Source organism: Salarias fasciatus, chromosome 5 (genome assembly GCF_902148845.1).
Source record: "Salarias fasciatus chromosome 5, fSalaFa1.1, whole genome shotgun sequence".
NCBI classification, from domain to species: Eukaryota; Metazoa; Chordata; class Actinopteri; order Blenniiformes; family Blenniidae; genus Salarias; species Salarias fasciatus.
The window spans coordinates 3,161,759-3,183,921 of NC_043749.1; positions in this window are offsets into that span (position 1 = coordinate 3,161,759).

The following is a 22,163-nucleotide window of genomic DNA, read 5'->3' on the forward strand; positions in this document are numbered from 1 at the left end:
TTTAAACTCTGTAAACCCAAAAGAACAAAAGAAAAATCGCACCAGAAACCATGAATTCAACAACCCTCACATCGACTCTTTAAGGTCATTAGGAAAGAGTTTTTTCTTTTTTCTCTCACTTACAAATTGCATTTACAGCGTCTACAAAAATCAAGTATCAATAATAAACGCCCGGTTTTAAAGCGCCTTCGTCTCTGCCTACCGATCAATATCTTCATGCCCGGCGACACACGGCACTGCAATTGTTTCTGACTGGTCTCAGCAGCTATATCTAATGGGTAGTCAGCGAGGCTTCACGCGGGCTTTCAAGCGCAACAAAAGCCCGACTAAACAAATGCGCCACTTGAAATGTGGGAGAGGAAAAAAAAAAATCAACAACAAAAAAAACCTGAGAGCAGCAGACGTTCTCGCTGCTTTACCTTGTTTGCTTTGACTTTCAAGCACTTTCCCGGCCGCGGAGCCCGGGGCGACGGCCGGCTTAATCCCCTCCACTTTGAGGGAGGAGCAATCAGATAATGAGTAAGTCACACAATGCGCAACACGCTCACAGAGCCGGCGCGCCGTAATCCGCCGGCGAAGAAGCCGTTCTTAATGCAGCAGCGTCTTCGTAGTAAATGCAAGCAAAACGGCCCCAGACGGTCAGTCTTTATATCGGCTTTTTGAAAGAACTAAATAGTACATGTGGGATTTTTGTTCGGGGAATAGAAGTTGAATTTTGCTCTGACGCTTTCATGGCCAACAAGAATAAAAAAAAAAACACAAGGCAACAAAAGGCCAGTAGAATCAGAGGTCTTTGGGTTTTTTTTTAAAGCCTTAAAGCTATGTACCTGGAGCTTTTATGTAATCGGTTCAGGGGTATCAAGGACTCTTTGATTAAAAACTGCAGGTGTGAGCGCCAGCGATCGCAGGTCTCCACAGCCGCTGAATGCAGGTGTGCTGACAAAGAGGCGAAAAGGCAAGGAAAAAAAAGGCGGAATTAGACTACAGCAAAGCAGCTTGGGTAAAGCTGAGGAAGAAAAATAAAAAGAAATCAAAACGACTGGGGGAGTTTGCTTCAAGATACTCAAAATACAGATGAGGTGTGAGATATGGCGACGGTGACGTTATCTTGTAAATCGATGCATTAATTAATGCGGCGCTTCAGAAATAGAATGCGACGGCGATCCGGCGCAGGCGCCAAACCAACGCAGGGACACCAGCTCCAGTTTCATTTTCACCTCGCGCGAAATGCCACGGGGTTCACTCAGATTTATGTCAACAATCAGAGTAAGAGCTTCGTTTTATGGCGCCGAAAAAGCCGCAGAGAGGCGAGTAAATCAGCATAATCGAGTGAAGCATGGGCCGTCCAGCCGTCCCATGAATTCTGCCTTTATTCCTCATTTTCGCCTGTTTGTTCTAACAACTTGTGTCACGCCGTGTCTCTCCTCCTCCTCCTCCTCCTCCTCCTCCTCCCTCCCGGTGAGCAGGAGCAGCTGTCTCTTCGGCTGATCGGCGAGGCGGCGCACGTCCCCAACGAGAGGTGGGTCCCACTCAACCCACTCCTGAAATATCCATCACCGCAAATTACATCTTTGGTGGCGCTGATTCCCTCTTTTGGGCTAATCAAGTTATATGCCCCCGCACGGCTACCAAGACGCCCGCTAATGTCTTTTAATTTGCAAAGATAATTACAACAAGGTTCCACTTGGACATCCATACGTGCCGGCGAGCGGAGCCAAAATCGACCAATCCGCGGGGGTAATTATCTCTCCCCCCGATCCTCTAATGTACAGAAATATCTCAGGGGGCTAATGACACTGATCGGAGTGATTTATGCAGCTGTAAAGCAGGCGGGGTTGACATGTGTACAGGAAATAAAAAAGTGTATTTGGGTGTAATTGCCTATGAATACTAATGTGATGAGCGTCTCTCCTCCTCGGCGTCTTGTTTAAGAAAGACTAACATTTGCATTTGGTGCCTAAAGATTGCGCCGGAGCCAAATTCCATCCCACTAATTTACAATCAGCCGAAGTAACGCAGGTCGAGGACCAGAGCGTGTGGTGATGATTTCCAGCTTAACAGAAATGAGTCGCACGTGCTCATTACATGGAGATGGAAATGATTTTAATACAGTTAGTGGTTACTTTGCTAATCATCTGAAACGAAACGCTGAAGCACCACAGGTACTGTGTGAATACTGCTCCTAGTAGTGATGTCAGGCAATCCAAAAATATCTATCTTGTTAAATTACAGGATTTGTAATTAATTAATCTAATCAATCACGTTTTCATTTGATGTCAGCTTCAAGTCTCCAAATAAAGAATTCAAATTCTTGGACATTACAGGATTGTAGAGCATGACTCTTCAAATGAAGACAGAAGATCTGAAATGCACATTTTTATCAACGATGAATGAAACCTAAGTCAGGGCATCGTGTCCAAAATAAATTCTAAACCCCATCAGGCAACTCAAATAACACTTTCAGTGTGTTTCGTTAATGAAATTCAAAAGAAGAAAAAGGTCAAGCGCATCGCAGCAAACCAATTAGGCCTGGTGCATTATTCAAAAATGCAGTACAAATATAGATAAAAATATCAGAAATAAAATAAGCCTGAGTATGAAATAGGCACTTAGAAACATAAATTCAAAATGCTAAAGCTAATGCAGCAATTCAAAATGAATACTGCAGGAATGACACGTCTGTAAATAAATCGCAATTCAATTCGCATTGAATTGCCACTCAAGTGTGCTGTAATTAATCTTACATTAATTAATTAATTTATGAATCAAAGTGACAGTCCTAGATCTTAGCAACTAATTTCTCTGTCGACAGATTTCAGGTTTTAAATAAATTAGAGGAACTTTCTTTAGTGCAGGTTACCGTGAAGAACCTACAAACATCGAACACTTTCCATGAACGTCCTAAAGAATTTCAGCAAAGCTACATAAGAGCAGATCTTTTTGAGAGGGAGCAGGTCTGACTCGGCAGGATGAAAGTTGGAAAATTGTCAAACTGAATAAGAATATCAGCAAGTTTGGAAAAACTGGGCAAACGGCTGCATGTAGCTCTGAACGGTGGTGGCCGGATGTACAACAGTGGAGTGGACAACGTTTAACCATGTGGCCCACTAATCTTTAATATTTCTGTCAGATAAATCTAGCGGTTGACTGAATTTGCAAAGCAGAGGTTACCCAACTCGTCGCAGACAAACATCACAGTAACGTGTTGAATGTAGCATTCAGCAGTCAGCTCGTGTGCACACGTTGCAGGAGACTGCGAGGCAAGGAGAGTGGGGACATAATGAGTTTAATAACGTACAGTGTTCATTAAAACGTAGCTCCCAGCCTCTCCGGAGGTGTCGCTCCTGTCACATCGGCGGTGCCGAGACGTGCTCGGTGCTGAGTGGAGGCGGCCCATATGGCCTGGCTGTTTGACTACAGTGTGACCCACAACAGATGTGCTGTTTTTCTCTCCGCTTCTCTGACACACCTGCGCTATCTACCGAGCTGCACAACAACATCAGCAAGCAGCAGCATCGGATTGCCTTTTTCAGGGTTAACAAAGGAATCTGAGCAGATCCTAAGCCTTTTTAGACTTTATTAGGAAGGCCGATTCCTCGAGGGCATTGTTGAAATAATCATCAGGACAAATTACCACAGGTTGGCAAAGTGAGTGTTTGCTACTGTGTTGCATGTGTTTGGTATCTTTCCTGATTTGGATTCACTTTGGAGTGAAACTGAGATGGTCTGTAAGTACTGTCATACCATCAGTCATCTCAATCTTCAGCATCTTCCATGCATGTGATTCCATGTGACAAAATGATGATAAAACAGAACATATAATTAATGAGTCTCTTTCCCCCTGGTTATTGCTCACGGAGATGTTTTCTGTTTTACCATAGCAGCTTTCTATTGTCATACAGTGACACCTAGTGTTCACAGGAGGGCAGTACTGCTATATTTTGCTATAAGTCAGGTGACCAGCCAAGCAACTAAAAAAAGTGCAACCTTATATATACATAGATATTTGTAAATATTTTACCATTGGACTTTCACAACAATTAAAACTGAAGTAAAGCAGAGTTCTTGTACATAGTCAGTGAAAAAAAACAAACAAAAAAACAATTCTACCCAATAAAATAATTACGCACACCGAGCCAACATGCAGGGGGTGTTAATGCTGGAAATACCTGATCACTGACAAACAAGTTCCTGACAATCGAGATTTCATTGTGTTTCCACTTCTAGTTTTCATAGAACTGCAGAACTTGACCATGACTTAAAAGTAAATATGGCTCATGCTATTCTATCCATCCACACATTCAGCTCAGGGCCGTGAGATGCTGGATCCGATCCCTGAAAAGACAGGCTACATCCTGGACCCACTGCTTAAAGATGTTTTCTGATTGAAAATGGAGGAAATTGCCTGACACATCCTTGGTTGTGAGATTCACCCTTCAAAGTAGCGACATGATTACAGCTGACATTCTTTCTGAGATTGCTCTGCATTCTGGTACCGAGTCCTTCACCGGTTCAGAGATGGCGTGTGGACCAAGCCGCTGTGAGAAATGAGACATGGTTCTTTGAAAGTTAAAAGGACTGTTGTCGATAAATAGCATGTCTGTTTTCCATACATCCATCCACCCATCTAAGGTGGAGTAAAACTCAGACACAAACAGACGCAGAGGACGAGACATTCTGCTGATCTTTTTGTGGTTAGAAGACAAAATGAGAAAAAAATATCTGCTTCAGGTACGGGGTCGGGATTATCTGTTCAATTCAACAGACATAAATCCACTCCGCAATAATTTTTCTAGATAGAAAGGGAGAAAAAAGACGACGAGCAGCAAACAAAGATAAAGACAGTTGAATGAAATGGATCGCTGAACTCTATCAGTCAGTTTCTGTGAAGTAGTGACTGTAATTGAATATTTTTTTTTACAAAACATGAAAAATGTTGAAATTTAAAAAGAAATAAGTACAATTTCAACATTATGCCTTTTTTAATAATGGAATGGAAAAAAGTCCTCTAATCGGAGCATGTTTTCTTTTCTAAAAATGCCACAAATGACTCAGTCCTTGTTTGGACCGTCCAACTCTGCAGAGAGACGAAAACTCCTCTCCTGAATGGTGTTTCTTCTCTAATATTTAATATTTTCAAAAGCTTGATTTCTGCAGCCTTCAGCTTGCATGTTTTTGACAAGTTTGCCTTCACGGTATGTTAATACTACTTACTTTATGACTACTGCTCTTACTAAAACAATGAATCAGCAGAAAACACCTACCTCAAAATGAAGTTGTATTTGTACTTTTTACACTTTGTGAAGTCATCCTCACTAGACAGCGCTCACTGGAGGGCATTTGACACCCCTGGTCACGCTCATAAAGGTCAACACTGTGGAAAAATCACAACACAGACTGAGTGTGGTCACAAAGGAAGAGGGCTGTTTCGGTGGACTGGATTATCAGGCGTTGTTTTAGCTGACAGACTGACACAAAGATGGAAAAGAAAGGTGGATCTGATAAGTATGCATCATATGGAGGTGTTTTCTATGAACTGATGTCATTGCATCTTCTTTTTCAGGATGTGACATGATCATTATATTGTATGTTGCTCGGTGGCAGCAGCAGCAGAACGATACTTGTTTAATAGCTTTCCATTAATGCATGTTGTGTCCATCAGTAATCACATAAAGCGCACTGCCATTGCAACGGGGCAATAAACCAAAGTGGAGATGCTCCACTGTTAATTCTACCTGTGCTTTGCTTCACTCTTCATTTGTACCGCGTGACTACATCACACAAACTGAGGCCCTGTTTTGTGTTTTGGACGTCTGTTTGCCACGGCGCTGGGATCTACTGAAAACGCAACTTTTTGAAAGCAGCTTCAACAACACTCTCACTCCATCTCAGTAGAAATGGGGTTAAAGGCAACTTTTGAACACTTTGATATAATGCTAGCACTTGGTAGTTTTCTTTGTAGTTTCCTCCACCGTGGATGAACGGAAGATGTCCAGAACCACCAGTACTGGCTGACTCTGTCATCGGAGGGATCGGTGAGAAGGGGCTTCGTCCGGGAGGTGAAGAAACCGACGGCCAGTCTGTCAACGCTCCCCCGTCCAGAAGGACAGCTCTGCATCTCTGCACCAGTCCACCAATCTGGCCTGTGTTGCAGTGTCCAGATGGAAGCATCCCTTTGGAAAAAGCACATGGCGGCCCACCTGGAGTTTGACAAAATGCTCTTGAAAGTGTCTCCCAGACCACAAGGAACAAAATTCTGTGTTCTGATGTGACAAAGATTCAGCTCTTTTGCGTGGATGCCAGGAGTCGTGTTTGGAGGAAACTAGGCACTGCTCATCACCAGGTCTGTACCACAGATAAATCTGGAATAAACTCCCTGGACTGTCCTCGGGTCCGGTGAGTAGTGAAGGAAGACCTGCTGTACCGTCTGAGCCGCAGCCACCGCAAGGTACTATTTCCAGAAATTGTCACCTCATGTTGATTGACAATGTGATAGTTATAAAAAGAGCATTCAAGAGAGGCAGTCTCTCTTATCTACTGTTGAAAGTCTGTCACTACTAGTCTTCAATGCCCCCCACACGGCGTTGGGGAAAAAAATCTGTGTTCACGCTGCACTAAACAGCTGACAGTGAGAGGAGGAAGGGCGCTCTGCTGGGGGTTGACTCTCACTGTCAAATAATCTGCTGGCTGCTGTTTTCGCAACCCCACGGTTCATTTGCTCACACTGCTGTGTTAGAATCTCATCTAAGTAACCAGGTTACTGATATTCTATGCAAACAGTATAATGTGATTCATCCCAGTGTATGGAAAACACTGTGCACAGGTGTGGCTTCGGCTCCAGTCATGTAATCTGATTTCATGCTGGAGGGGGGTACAGTGTTTTAACACACTTTTGCTCTTTGTTTCATAGGCGTATGCAGAGTAATTCAGCAAAGATGAGCTAATTCATTTGAAAAAAAAATCAATGGAAAACTTATCGATTGCTACGGAGTCCAGATGACAAATTAGGACAGACTTATTTGTTCATTGACTCGTCAAATTAGTGCTCATGCTAATTAAAATCTTAAACACTGAAGAAGTGATTTGAATAGCGTTTCAATAAAGTTGGTCTTACGGCTTGGCTCACTGAGAGAGCTCACTGTTTCAGCTCAGACTGGTTTTGTTGCCGAAATTCCTGTTTCTTAAAAATAATTCAAAAAGATAAAATTCATTCGTAAGATCAGTCAATCATACAGCCAAATATCCATGAAAGGGTGGAACACATAAAGAAAACACCCAGAAAACAGTAAATTTTTGTAAATTACCTGCAAACATTTGGCCAAATCCATGTTAAATGTGTGTTTTACGGGTGTCAGACATCATGTTGGCTGCACGTTGGCCAGAACTACCAGAAACCATCACAGGAATTTTAGTTGTTCGAGCCACTTGAACCAGGGTCGAAAACTTTCAAAAGGTTCAGGTGTGCAGAACTGAGTTCATTTTCTGAATAATAAACATATTTTCAATGCAATGAAGCACAATCAGAAGCAGCTTGTTGAACCTTGCTTTCATTGTTGCGTGACTTTGGCCTTTTTTTCTTTCCCACCGGCTGCAGTTTAAATCCCACCCATACAGAGATAATCAGTGTTAATCACTCCACCAGTCAGCGGCCGTAACGGCATGTCTGATTGGTGTCTATCTTCTCCAAGTACAACCCCAGAGACAGCAGCATCGCTTCACTTAGACCTTCTCTTCAGTGCGTAATTACTTGTGCAGACTTGAGTTCTGCATTTCCTGTTGTGAACCTGTAGAATACGAGTGCAATTTCCAGGAGTTGCAGAGTTGCAGATAAGTGTTCCGGTTCCTCCAGATGGTTCAACTTCCAACAAAAACCTTCCTCTGTCACCGTGACAAATTATGGGGGGCTTTTGCTGTGAGACTGCATGTGAAGGTTGATTTATAGGGTCATCCAGCCACTTCTGCCAACACTATGGGAAGTATGCACCCGATAAGCAGTTTATAATTTCAGCGGGAGGGAAAGCAATTTCTTCGGGAACATGCAAAACGCCGGTGATCAGGTCCGTATGGATACTCCTGTGACGAATGCCGGCAGGCTCCTTGGCAGCCATTCAGCCCAGATATTGGGTCATGTACCTGCTATGAACACTACATTTCATTATTATGCCTTCCACTGGGGAGTATCAGTCACACCTTCATATGTATATGTGTCATGGAAAATGTACCATATGTAAAGCATGACACACAGTGGGAGCACGACACCCAGCATAACTCAAACATATAGATTCCAGTCCCCGCAGAAAATATTAGTAGTCTGTAACACACGTCTAGTTTTTATGGATATGTATCTATCTTAAGTAGCAGCTGTCTGCTCTCGCTAATCCTTTTGCTTGATTTAAATGTCAATACCTCCTTCATATGTGCGCAGGCACAAATGTGTAAGGATGGAGTGGGCAGTGGTGAAATCACAGGGGGCAGGAGGTGAGCGGATCCCACCGGGGCGCCTGCGGCGGCGGAGGGGGCGGTGATGGACTGGTGGCAGTAACGCCGAGCTCCATAGACTTTAATGCGCGTCCCCCAGTGAAATGCCATCTGGAAGATGCGGGCTTCCTATGGATTAATCAACAGAAGGCTCATTCTCATTCTCCGCAATCACATCCTAGGTGGTCCCTGGACTGATAAAGCCTTGAAATGCGCGGCCGTGTTCCTGAGAGCTCGACGCCAAGCGCCTGACAGGCCTCGCCGCCGCCGCCGCCGCTCCAGGCGGAAACGGACGGGTGAAGGATGACCCCCGGGTGCACGCAGATAGATTAATTGGAGGGGAGGAGGCAGCGCGCCAGGGAGGATGCCACTCTATTGGCGTGTTGTGAAGCGGCTGGAGGGTTGAGATTTATGACGTGTTGTTAGGGACGCAGGGATAAATGATGGCTGCCCTCTGCATGTGGAACACACTTGTTGGTCCAGAAGAGACGGGCGAGACGGGAAACACACGGACGCTCTCACTGCATTTGGAAATGCGTCTCCTCTGCTGTGTTTCCTCTCCTCTTTCTCGAGCAGGTGGTCTTCGGTTTGAGGAGGGAATAGAAATAAGCTGCGCTTGTTTGAAGTATTATTTTCCCTCAAAGTGTGACTCTTAACATATTCTCCACACTCGGTTTGATGTTCATCCACGCTGCGTTTAAAGCAGCCCGTCGGGTCCTGTGAGGATTATCAGTCACTGCGCCACATCCAAAGTAAGCAATAAATAGCAATTAGGGTGTTTTTTTTTAAGAAGTGCCCATACTTATGGGGTGGTTTCCAAAATCAATAACCTTGTTAACGGAGTAGCTGCAGCGCGCTGTTGCGCCTCACTGGGCCTGGAATTAGCTATCGGTGGCGTGTGTACAGTCACGACGGGGAAAATGGAAAGAAAAAAAATCTATTCGCAGTGTGACACAGATTAAGAGTGTCGTGTTGTGGATGAAAGTGAGGCCGATGCATGGGGCAAATGCAAATGAGCAGTTTTCACACGGCAAAGTACGTATATCGAGAAACGCCTTGAAACATCTGAAATGGGGTTGTCCTTTGGCAGACCTTTTCCAACTACGCCTGTGGATAACAACATTAACAAGAGTTAAAATGTCACACAAAGGGCAAATTCAGGCAACCCAGCGTCCTCAGGAGACCTCCATTTGTATGTCCTAAAATCATGGTGTGAAGCTTTATCATGGGTCATTTTGCTTCTTTCTTTTTTCTTATTTCATGACTGCTATTTGGATAGGAAATAAAATGAAATGAAACATTCTGACATCTCAGTAACACTTAATTCACATTTTTAAATGATCAATGAATCAAAATTGATTTTTGTGCGAGTCATAAGGGTCTCAAAAACATTTCCTCACATCCAAATCTGTGTCGACCATTACCTGAAAATGTGAAATTAAAACATGCATATTGTTGTGTAAACGGGGTCAAACATCAAAGACCTTCACAAATTTCTTGACTTTGAATATATTTCCAATCCAGTCCTATGGATGAAGGGTTCCAAGGTTTTATTGTCACTGACCGTTTTCTACAAACAATGCCATGTCCAGATCTCGCATATTTGTTATTAAAAAACTGTCTTACAGTCAAGTCGACCCCGAACAACTCGGCGCCAAACTAAGTCGGCCCAATGCAAACTCGCAATGTGACAGACACACATTTTGGTCTTTTGCCACTTACACCACACATTGTATTTCTCACGCTGAAAAAAAAAAAACCTGTAAATTTGTCTGGTGCGCCGCTGCTATGGAACCGGGAGGAATCAAACACGTCTGCTAGCCTGTCACTTACCTGTCAATCAAAAAAGGAAAGTGGCGGGCTAAAATAACGCAACAACCAATGAACAAAAGCATTGTTATCTCCTGAGTCTGTTAGAGAGTGAGCTGCAAAGACTGATGGGATGAGCTCTTAAAATTAGAACACAAATAAAAAGTTGTATTCAGTTTTCTATTATCACTCTGTTCAGTCCTTAAAGCGTAATTACATGCGTTTTAAAGTTTAATTACATGCACGTTACAGAGTAATTAAATGTGTTTTGAAGTGTAATTACATGTTTTTAAAGCGTAATTGCATGCGTTTCAAAGTGTAATCATATGCCTTGCTGTAGTGTAATTACATGCATGTTAAACTGTAGCGGAGCCAGAGGGGGGGCAAGGGGGCGGTCGCCCCAGGGCCCACAAGGTCATAGGGCCCTGTTTGATGTGATGTGTTCACATTTAATCGGAAATAAATTATTACAATAAAATGTGCAGTGTGTGTGAGAAGGTATACGTATGATTGTGGGCTCCAATTTGCCAATTCTTAATTTACAACTGTCCATGAATGCATCAGAGCTGTAAACCAGCACTGATTGGCTGTGCGCATTAACGAGGTTTTTCTTTGCACTTGATCTGAACTCTTTAGAGGGAAGTTAAACTGTATGCTAAACACTATGCTAGCCGCTAGCGGTACTACCCAAAACCTAACATCGGAGCCACTGGTGAATCAGTGAAACCTTCAAAAATATTATCTTTATCAGAATGATGTGGTCTTAAACACCTGCCTATTTGAATGTGCCTTGTGTTGCTCTCAACTATAAGAGACTGCCAAGTCTATTTTTTTTCTAATATACGTGAATTCCAAAAGATATAGATAGCTGTGTCTATATCTATCTGAATAGATTGTGTAATTTTAGACCAGCTGTGTTCATTTTATATTTAAGCTGTATCAAAGATGGTACAGATTTAGCCAGTGAGTTTTTAATCTGAATTTTCAGCACCATGGACAGCGAACGCGCTGAGATTGACAGCTGTCACAGGCTGCAGTTGTGCGCGTGTGTGTGTGTGTGCGCGTGCGTATGTGTATTTGTTCTTCAGAACAAGTTTGTGAACTGGTTTGTGACTTTATTCTGCTTTCTGAGGCATATAGTTTTTTATCAAAAAAAGTGAGCATTAGTGTGTTGTTTGATGGTAGCATGAGGTATTGTTTGAATGGTAAAATTACTATATCCCTTGTCCCTTATATCACAAGGGCCGGTCGAGAATGCTCCGCCCCCTCTGTACTGAGACCCACGCTCTGCCTCTGATGTTAAAGCATGATTACATTTGTTTTGAAAGCGTAATTGCATGGGTTTGAAGTGTAATTATGCCTTTCTGTACTGTAATTACGTGCACGTTACAGCAAAGTGTGAGTACATGCACATTACATGTGTTTTAAAGAGTAATTACATGCAAGTTGAAAGCGTAATTGCATGCGTTTTAAAGCGTAATTACATGTGTTTTAAAGTGTAATTATGTGCGTTTTAAAGTAATTACATGCATTTTAAAGTGTATTTTTATGCGTTTTGAAAGCGTAATTACATGCTTTTTAAAGTGTAATTACATGCACGTTACGGCAAAGTGGAATTACACGCACATTACGGTGTAATTATATGCGTTTTGTAAGGGAATTACATGCAAATTACAGCCTAACTACATGCATTTTAAAGTGTAATAACATGCATGTTACAGTGTAATTGCATGCGTTTTGAAAGCGTAATTACATGCATTTTAAAGTGTAATCATATGCGTTTTAAAGTGTAAGTATATGCGTTTTGAAAGCGTAATTACATGCGTTTTAAAGTGTAATTACATGCATTTTAAAGTGTAATTACATGCATTTTAAAGTGTATTTTTATGCATTTTGAAAGCGTAATTACATGCGTTTGAGGTGTAATTACATGTGTTTTAAAGTGTAATTATATGGGTTTTGAAGTGTAATTACATGCGTTTTAAAGCCTAATTTCATGCGTTTTAATGTGTAATTACACGTGTGTTAAAGTTTAATTCATGCGTTTTAAAGTCTTATTACATGCATTTTAAAGTGTAATCATGTACCTTGCTGTAGTGTAATTACATGCATGTTAAAGCATGATTACATTAGTTTTGAAAGCATAATTGCATCGGTTTGAAGTGTAATTATATGCCTTTCTATACTGTGATTACATGCGCGTTACAGCAAAGTGTAAATACATGCACATTACAGCGTAATTGCATGCGTTTTAAAGTGTAATTATATGCGTTTTGAAGTGTAATTACATGCGTTTTAAGGCGTAATTTCATGCGTTTTAATGTGTAATTACACGTGTTTTAAAGTATAATTGCATGCATTTTAAAGTGTAATTATATGCGTTTTGAAAGTGTAATTACATGCGTTTTAAAGTGTAATTACATGCATTTTAAAGTGTATTTTCATGCGTTTTGAAAGCGTAATTACATGTGTTTTAAAGTATAATTATATGCATTTTGAAAGCGTAATTACATGCATTTTAAAGCAAAGCATAACTATGATGGATTTACCAATTACAAGCAGTTTCCACTGGTTTCATCCTGGGGAGCTCACACTTTTTCCACTTTCATCACGTTGAGCCGAAAACAGCCTTCTCTCGAGCTCCAGATGTGATTTGGGAACTTTTGGAAATTTCATCAAACACAGCTCATTTTTTTCAGTTTTTTTTTTTTTTTTTTTTTTTTTTTTTTTTTTTTTCAGCCTGAGAAATACAATGTGTGGTGTGAGTGCGTGACAAAAGACTGCAATGTGTGACTGTCATGCTCAATGTGTGAGACTTGAGAGCCCTGTGAGTTTGTATGGGGCCGACTTGGTTATGTGCCGACTTAGCTTGGGGCAGATTTGACTGTATTTCGAAAAACTAATCATTAGATTGGAAGGATTTCTCAGGCAGTCAGTTCTATAGCAGCGCAACCAGAAAGACACTGTATCTGAAATAACTGAAATCCCTTTTTTTTTCTTCTTCTTCTTCTAAATCTCAACAGCAGATGGCTAGGGAAATTAGCATTTAGCTCCAGGATGACTGAGATTTGAAGCTATTCTTGAGGGAGGCTGCTTTATTGTACCTTGCTAAACGCTGGCCATACAGTGCCATGTCTCCAGGGCGCTCTGATCACTAGTCATGCATGACCAGGTAATATGCAGACAACACAAACCTGCACCTACTCAATCTTGAATGAGAGGAAAGTCTGTTGTGTGACGGATCTAATGGAAGAACAGTAGAATTCAACATGACAGCATCCAACGGAATCAAAAAGAGGCACTATCTGATCAGTAACGTCACATTCACATGTTCGTAGTGTCTGACTGTAACTAACAGGCTGAGAAAAGTGCCGCTCACGCCGTGGTACAGCTGACTGTATCCATGACGACGTAATTCGGATGTATCTTGTACAACCTGAAGTGCACTTTGTGCCCATCACAGCTGCTCCAGAAAATACAAACGTAATGGAAAAACTTGTGAACACGTGTAATAAATTGGAAGAGGACAATGGAGTCAGTCCGGCGAGACGAGCCGTGAGTGAGAGGAGCGTCTGTGAAGAAATGCAGGCTCTGAATGCGTCCGTCATGGATCGCATCGACCGACGGCGGATCGTCAGGAGCGAGGGGAGCTGAGGTGAGGTGGGAGCAGGGCTGCGGCCAGAAGTCCAGGAACTGAGCCAAGACACCAGATCAAACTGAACGAACCCCCCGGTGAAGCTGCGTCCTCAGGAGAGGCGGATTTACATTCATTTGATTTGAAGCTGCTAATCGTTTGGGCTGTCTTCATTAAACACTGATTTGATGCCTCGACACACACGTGCGCTCATAGAAGAGGGAACTTATTTTCAACAGGGGGTGCTGAGAAAAAAAAAGAACAAGCCAAATCTGTCCTGTGCCCCAAGAGTCGCACCGCGCTCCAGCTGAACATAAAAAAAAACACACACGCGCGCTTTTAGCGGTGAAACACGGTCCATTCCTCATTATTTGCCATATTGAACTGGTCGAATTATCAGAAAAATCACGAGGAAAAGGCTGGTATGAGGCACAAACTGAAATAACGAGCGCAAATATGAAGAAAATTAAAGTGAAACTTAAATCGCGTGTTTCGTCAGTGCAACGTTTCGGCCAGCTGGGTGAAAACACGCAAAATAAAGTACATTTTCCTTCAACACACAATCTGACTTAAAGGGACTTAAGGCAAGATTTGTGAAAAACTACACATGCATTTCCACTTTATTCAATGCTAATGGGTCGTGAAGCATTAAAAACCTAAAATAACAGACCAATCCGCGTATCTGTCTGTTGCCTTATACAGGCTGTGTGCCAAATAATTTGTTGCTGTTCGGGGTCCGAATTTCCCGCGCAATCGTGGGGATGTGATGTAAATTGACGCTGTATGCGCGTTGCCGAACAGGAAGAACATGGCCGCCGTGGACACGGACTCAAACGCTGCTGGGATCAGGGGCGGGCAGTGTTGCCAACTTGGTGACTTTCTCGCTAAATCTGGCGACTTTCCAAAGCCTCTTTTAAACTTTTTTTTTGTCAAAAGTAACTAGTGACACATTTAGCGGCTTTTTCTGGTGCTCTGGAGACGTGACAGGACGTCTCCGCTTTTCTCAGCAAGCAACGGGTGCTGCGTGAGCCCCTCCCCCGTCCCAAAGCACTCACAGGCGGCCAGTCTCAGCAGCGCTCCCTGCTGAGTTGGGCCGATTGGTTAAACGGCCCGGAGCTGCTCCACGGCGGCGACGGGAGAGCTCCAGCAGCCGCGGCCTGCTTCACGCGCCTCCGTGGTTATGCGGCGGGTCCCCGCGCGCTCCGCGGCCGGCACAGAGCGCGTCTCCGCCCGGGAGCGGAGATCCGGAGCTGCCGCGCCGCGGCTTGCTCCACGGAGGCGCGTGAAGCAGGCCGCGGCTTCCACGGGCCGAGTGGAGCTGCCCCACGGAGGCTGACGGGAGAGCTCCGGATCTCCGCTCCCGGGCGGAGACCGCCGCGGAGACCGCCGCGGAGCGCGCAGGGACCCGCCGCATAAACACGGAGGCGGAGAGGAGCTCCGCGAAGGATTTAAAAATGAATCGTTAGATTAATCAATGCATCGAAGAACTATTTCCTAGATTAATCGATTACAAAAGTAATCGTTTAACGCAGCCCTATTATCAGCGTTATCTTGTGAGTCAAAAAAAATAAATAAAAAAAAAATAAAAACATGACCGAAGCCGGGCAGGCACCCGAATAAATATTGGATATGCGTTTGATTCATGGAGGGAACTTCAGCTGCATTTGGGAGTGAAAATGGATGCTTACAAAAATCACATAATATGCACTGTGGTCTTGCAGTAATCCGCGACGTAATAAACAGCATGAGCATCCCTGGTGCAGCGCTGTGAAGCCGGGCATTCTGTAAAATGTTTGTGCGCGCTCCCGTGCCGCCTTGGCTGGTGGCTGCAGTTACCCGCAGCACCTATCGCGGCAGCACTGAGGTAAATTTTGAAAAGTTGCCTTAAGTCCCTTTAATAAAGGTAAGTATGAGGCACCATGCGGCGTGACTGAATTTAGGCTGCCTTGGAAACATAGCTAAATTAATTATTATTTATAAAATAAAAGTAAGCGATGTAGTTTTCAATTATGGAAGTTTTTGCTACATTCGCGAGCGATGGGGTGCTGCAGCACCCTCCGCACCCCTACTTCCCGCGGCCATGCGTGCGCTCCACTGCCAGAAACCACTGACGCCGTCGTGGCTGCGTTTCCAACAGGTGGAGGCTGGTTTCAGACGGAGCGCTGCGACCGTGGGCCTTCCAGCGGTGACTCATGCCTCCACTGCCGACCTTCCACGGTCTGTCTGGCCTTTCTGCTGTTTTGTGGTAGGCAGCTGCAGAGCCACCATTCAACCCTGCGTTTAAAAACTCAACACACTGTAGAATGGAAAACCTGAATGGACTGGTTAAATTCCACTTTGCAATGAGGTCTTTCTTTTTTTTTTTTTTAACTGAGCCAGAACATGCATGTATGAGTAAGAATATAAAATATATTGAATTGTATCAAACCTCTTCAGAGAGTTTAATTACTGCAGCACCACTGTCAAACACGATCCATGGTTTTGCTCTATTCACTGCTGAAATAAGGTATTGGTGCAAATATAGAGGCAGTTTCAAGGTCTTGAAGGGAGGAGCGTCATACAATCATACATATTTTAAAGCAATACTTTGCAAATCCTTGTATGAGCGAACAGGTTCTGAGTTTTACTCTCAGCGTTTTGCATTGCTGCCAACTGTGGTCTAAAATGTCTCTCACACCTCTCTGCAGGTGTTGTTTTAGTCTGAACTCATTTTTTTCTCTCATATTTAACCATTTTAGTGGAGTGGATGTGTGAGTTTCTCACACCGGACAGATTCATATTTGATGTCTGGGTTTATCCTCATTTATAAAATATACTGAGCATCGCCTATTTGGCAATGAACATTTTGAAAGCGCTATCCGTTTAAAAGGACTTAGTTAGATATCTGCAGAGATCCATGCACTGTAAACATTAACAAGGACATTCGTATGTACAGAAGTTGGATTGCTGTTTCGGTGACTACAGTTTTGCATTTTCACTTGAAAACAGTGTGTAAATAGAGCCTCAAAAAGCAAAAGATATGTGCATAAAGCAAAGGTTCACTGCAGTTTGCATGGGAATGTGTGATCTCAGAGCAGGCACAGCGCATGGCAGCCTCTCTACGTATGTGGACTGGGTATTTGACCAGGAAATTCAGATGTTTGTGAAGAATTCATGAAAATAACAGGAATCGCACAGGAATTGAATTTTGAGCACAGATCAGCAGAGAAGAATTATTGACTCCAGTCATCAACAGGGACCCGCATTACACAGACGCTTCTGTTTATTTTCCTTTTGGTGTTCATTTTAATATATCAGAGCACACTGTGTGAGCCGGCCTTATAAATGTGGAAATTGTTTTTTGTGGGGCAAAAAGTGTGTGTGTGCGCGTGTGTGTGTGCGTGTGTGTGTGTGTGTGTGTGTGTGTGTGTGTGTGTGTTTATTTTTATCGCCATCATGGGCCCAGTTGTCTTCCCCTCATCCACATAAAATGAATAATGAAAGTGAATACTATATTATTGATGACCACTATCAAAAGCAAACTCTATGTAGAAAGATTGAACTGACAACAGTGGCTCACTGCGGGCGGATGGACACGCACACACACACATACACACACACACAAGGAGAAATCATGCCATGTCTTTTTGCACTTGCAGAGGGTTTCAGAGTTGTAAATATGACCTGGGCTGACGTTCTGACACTCAGAGCAAACAGGGAGCTGAACTGTTTCCAAACTTTCTTTTGCTTATTAAAGTGCGACTGTGTGAGTACTCACCAGATGAGTGTGGTTAGCGTCTACCAGCAGCCCACAGCCGCCCGAGAAGACTTTCTCTGAGGCTGAGCCTGTTCTGAAGAGGACTGAACTTCACCAAGCTTCATTTAGTCAAGCACTCATCTAGTAAACGAAAATTCAGATTAAAAACATAGACATTTTCCTCATGTACTGTCTAAACTACAACAACGAATGAGTGGGTCTCTCAAGATGAAATGTCTGAAATTTGGCTGTTTGACACCTGATTTAGATGATTTACATGAAAAAAAAAAAAACCTGCCATGCAAATCTTTCTGTATCCGAATCAAATATTTTCAGGCGGCTTCACAGTGACTGCGTGCAAATATCACCAAACACCCGACAACAGCGAGTGTAAATAATGTGGATTGTAATAAGTGCCTGTATTAAAGTGAAATTGCAGGCCATGATGAGTGTTTTCTCATCAGCGCTGAAGAGAGCTCCCTTCGCACATCATTTCTTACATGTGTTGCTGAAATGTGGATGAATTTCTGAGGACCTCTGCAGCATTACATTCTTCAGATATTCACATCAACATCCCAGCTGTGATGGACTGCAACAGCGGAATGATTTAGCTGAAAGATATGCAAGCACTTTAATGCCATTAGACTCTGCTCACATTAATTTATTGCATCTCTGGAATAAATATTTGAGCGAAATTTAATTTTGGTCTCATATTTTGATCAGTTTGGAGATTTTTAGATGGGCCTTGGCATTCTTGACTTTGGCTGGTTTAAGTGAGCTCAGTGCAGCGACCAGGTCCGCCTCTCGCTGGCAGCTGTGGCTGCTCAGTCCCGATTTAACAGAAGACCGTGTGCCAGCGGGAAGTTTGTTCTGCTGCTGAGGAGCGGAGGAAATAAAAGCTGCTTCACCTTGTTTCTTCTGACTCTGGGGACACTGAGTGAACCTCTTCCTGAGGACCTCAGAGGTCTGCATGTTTCATAAATCTACCAGTAAATCTGAGAGTGAGGCTCAGGTGCGGTTTGCCCCACCCTCTTTGTGTTGCTGAGGACTCTGGATGAGCTGCAGCTGTTCGACACATCCAGCCCATCCCTTCACAGCTGGTAGCAGTGTTCAGGCCAGGTATCAAAGTTCTGATCAAAGTTTCACACTTTCAATATAAACACTGAAAACACAGTGGTTTTGTTGCATGAATGAACTGAATGCAGACTCATGTATTTTTAAGACGTTAAAAAATGCTACATCCATTAAAATCTAGAGGGCTTGGCGACCTCTGTGAATCTCTGGCGTCCCCCTTGTAGGAATCACTGCAGTAATTATGTGAGTGTGTAACCTGCATTCATCCCCGAGAACCTTAAGAGACGCTTTCATGTTGCCAACAGCTATTTTTCACATTTTATGACGCTGCAGAAGTGCTTCATTACACCAACCAGCGAATGAGTGTTGAATGTATGGGCCCATTCCAGTCAAGTCCTCTCAGCACAATACACGCATATCTTTACTGTTGACTCTTCAGATTATCTGGATTATTTCTGCTTGTTGTCTGCTTGATTTCCTAAACTCGAAATAGCGATTACTTTGCCTTTAGTGCAAATGAATAATGACTGAATCAACGTCGAGTTGCCACTCAGGAAAGTGTGGCGAAAACATCGTCAAGGTGAGAAAAAGATAAAAATGAATGTTGATAAATGGCTCATTTTATCTTAGCTCAGGAGAACATCAGCAGATGGAAAAGAAGAGATGAAACGGGCAAAATCGAAATAGCCAGACAGCAGCAGACGGCTGCAGAAATCCTTGCTGGAGACCTTGAAAGGCGGGCTGATATATAACAAACATGAGGTAAAGATGGAGCGGAAAAATCATGACAAGATAAGTGTGAGGCTGAAAGCTTTCTTTGGTTGTCAGCAGCAGCAGCAGCTCAAGATACAATGTACTCTATTAGCGGAGCAGCTTGCAATCAAGGAAGAGTGTCTGATGGTGAATAAAAAAAAAAAAAAAAAATCAGAGCGTGGAGAGTAGATCAAATCAGGCAAGAAGAGATGGAGAGCGGCAGCGGGAGGAGACGTTAACATAAACGACATCTCAATCACTGTCCGCTGCCGCCGCCTTGATCCGTGGATCCATAGGCTCCTCAGTGGAAGCTGTATCCAGTTTAAGTCCACTAATTAAAGTATGATTAGGTTCCACTAATCAAACTCCTTCGGATTCCTAGATGTTCAGCAAAGTCAATTACATCATATCTATGAATTTGACTTTCTCATTACGGTTTTTTCCCCCTTGCAGATTTTAAATTAAAGCGAGAGCCGAGCGCATTGAGTCGGGCTTAATCAAGTGGAAACTACCCAAAGCCCCGTGACTTTGCAGTCGGCAATCTCCCTGAGCCTCTCAGCCTATAGCTGTGAGCCAGGGCTTCATCAGGCTTATGAGCACTGTGTCATATCTGAATTACTGATGGAGGCGGCGGCGGCACCGCGGCGGAAATTCACCCCACTGTCCGGCTCACGGACGAGGTGAGGTCCAACCGACAAACACAGAGGGGGGAAACACATCCGGGAGCGGGTGATACCTCCGGCGGCAGAGCGCCCGATGAATGATTTAAACCCGCATCTGTAGATGTGCATCGGCTGTCAGCTGTCAGGAGATGAAAGCTCGGATTGGCTGGCAGGACTTGGCGTTGGGGGGGGGGGGGGGGGGGGTGGGCGGCTACAGGAGCTGGGTGTTCTGATACGGAGGGTGGGGGAAACAGGCGTGGGGACCAGCTGTCGCACCGACTGCCGGCGTCGCGGTTCACGGCGACGGGAGGCCCCAGGACCGCAGAACGACGCGGCGACGGGAGTCGGGAGGAATCCGGCGTCTCGGCCAACGCAGCTCAGACGTTCCCACAGCCGTCTGCGCTCAGGATTACATCCGCCTTCAAATAACACCGCCAGCATCACCAGCCCCAAAATCGATAAGGCTGCAATCTTGCTTCATCAAGCCGGGCCTGGAAGCGGGTGTTTTCTGTCTCTGTCTCTCTCTCTCTCTCAATCATAATTTTGAGACTTCAAAACGAAAGGGAGGATCTCTCTCCTCGCATTTCCTCAATAACTGTGCCAAAGCACGGCCGGTTGGATGAGGGTTATGAGCTCCGTCCCACATTTCGCCATTTGGACTTCATGGAGCGGAAAGGCAAGGCCAGTCAATTTCTGTTATTGAAATGTGTGGAAGAAGGACTGAGAGATTGAAATTGAGTAAAAGTATCCTGATTCTGTTGAAATTCCACTGAAGTAAAAGTACTCATCTAAAAATCTACAAACTGAAAGTCTATAAAAGAGTTTATTGAAAAATTTTACTTTGAGTTAAAGTTACAACTTGATGGAGGACGGTGCAAACTTTTTTCAGTCCATCACAAACTGGTACAACTGCTCAGTTCTGGGGTCCATCACCTCTTCTTCACCTCAGACACAAAACGGCAAGTCAATTCCACTGGAAATAAAATAAAACACAGAACGTAACACTGAAATCAATCCAAGTATCCACAACTCTCAGTGTTGAGAAATTCCTTCTGGACAAACTGTTTCTGAAGAGATCAATTGTCCTAATTGAAGAACGAGCACATTGACTGCTAATATGAGAAGTGAAATAAAATGCTCAGCAAATTCTCCATCATTTAACTGTGAAGCTCCTGTTCTAGTCGAGCAGGAGTTGATTTCCGGAGCTTCCAGAGCTGATCTGCACTCGCTTCACAGCGAACAACAAACCAGCAGAGCTCAGAGAGACGTGCTCACCTATGTAATTTCTGGTTTCTTAGTTTTCATCCCCTCCATTTCAGTGTTTTGCACAGTAACTAGAAGACTTCCACTGTAGTGAATTAAATACGTGGATGAGTGAAATGTACATTTAAAAAAAAAAAAAAAACTACCCAAAAAAATGACAAATTACTCCAAACAAAAGTGTAATTCGTTACTTTTCACCGCTGTACATGGTCGGCAGCCCATGCTGGCTTGCAAGTAAAGACTGCGTTCACACTGTCGGAAAACACTGTCCTCAATTGGAATATTTTTTTCTCTGACATTTGACACTGATCTGATGGTTTCTAGTGGGTGTGAATGCAGTGAGGCTGCCCTCCAGCTGCACTCCAACCAAGGCTTTTTGGGTTTTTACCAATTTTCACAGTGAGAGTAAAGAGAATTTTTTGGAAGCCACAGGTACATTAAAAAAAAAAAAAAATCTCATTGGCAGTTGGAGATGGTACATTTTGTGTTCAAAGCTGCCCAGCTTGTATATTGCATCTGACATTCAGTGCTTTTTAGATTTCAGTTATTTCTCTATTTGACAGGTCCTGTTCTCATCAGTCAAGTGAAAATAAACTGAACTGGCTGGAGTTGATCTGTAGTTCCTGTCAAATTGAATCAAATTATAACCAAACTGAACTAAATATGTAAACCAGCTACATCTAGACTGGCAACACAAGAGAGGTGAATCAGGACACAGGCTGCCCCAGAGTGAAGTGCAACGACCAGACCACCT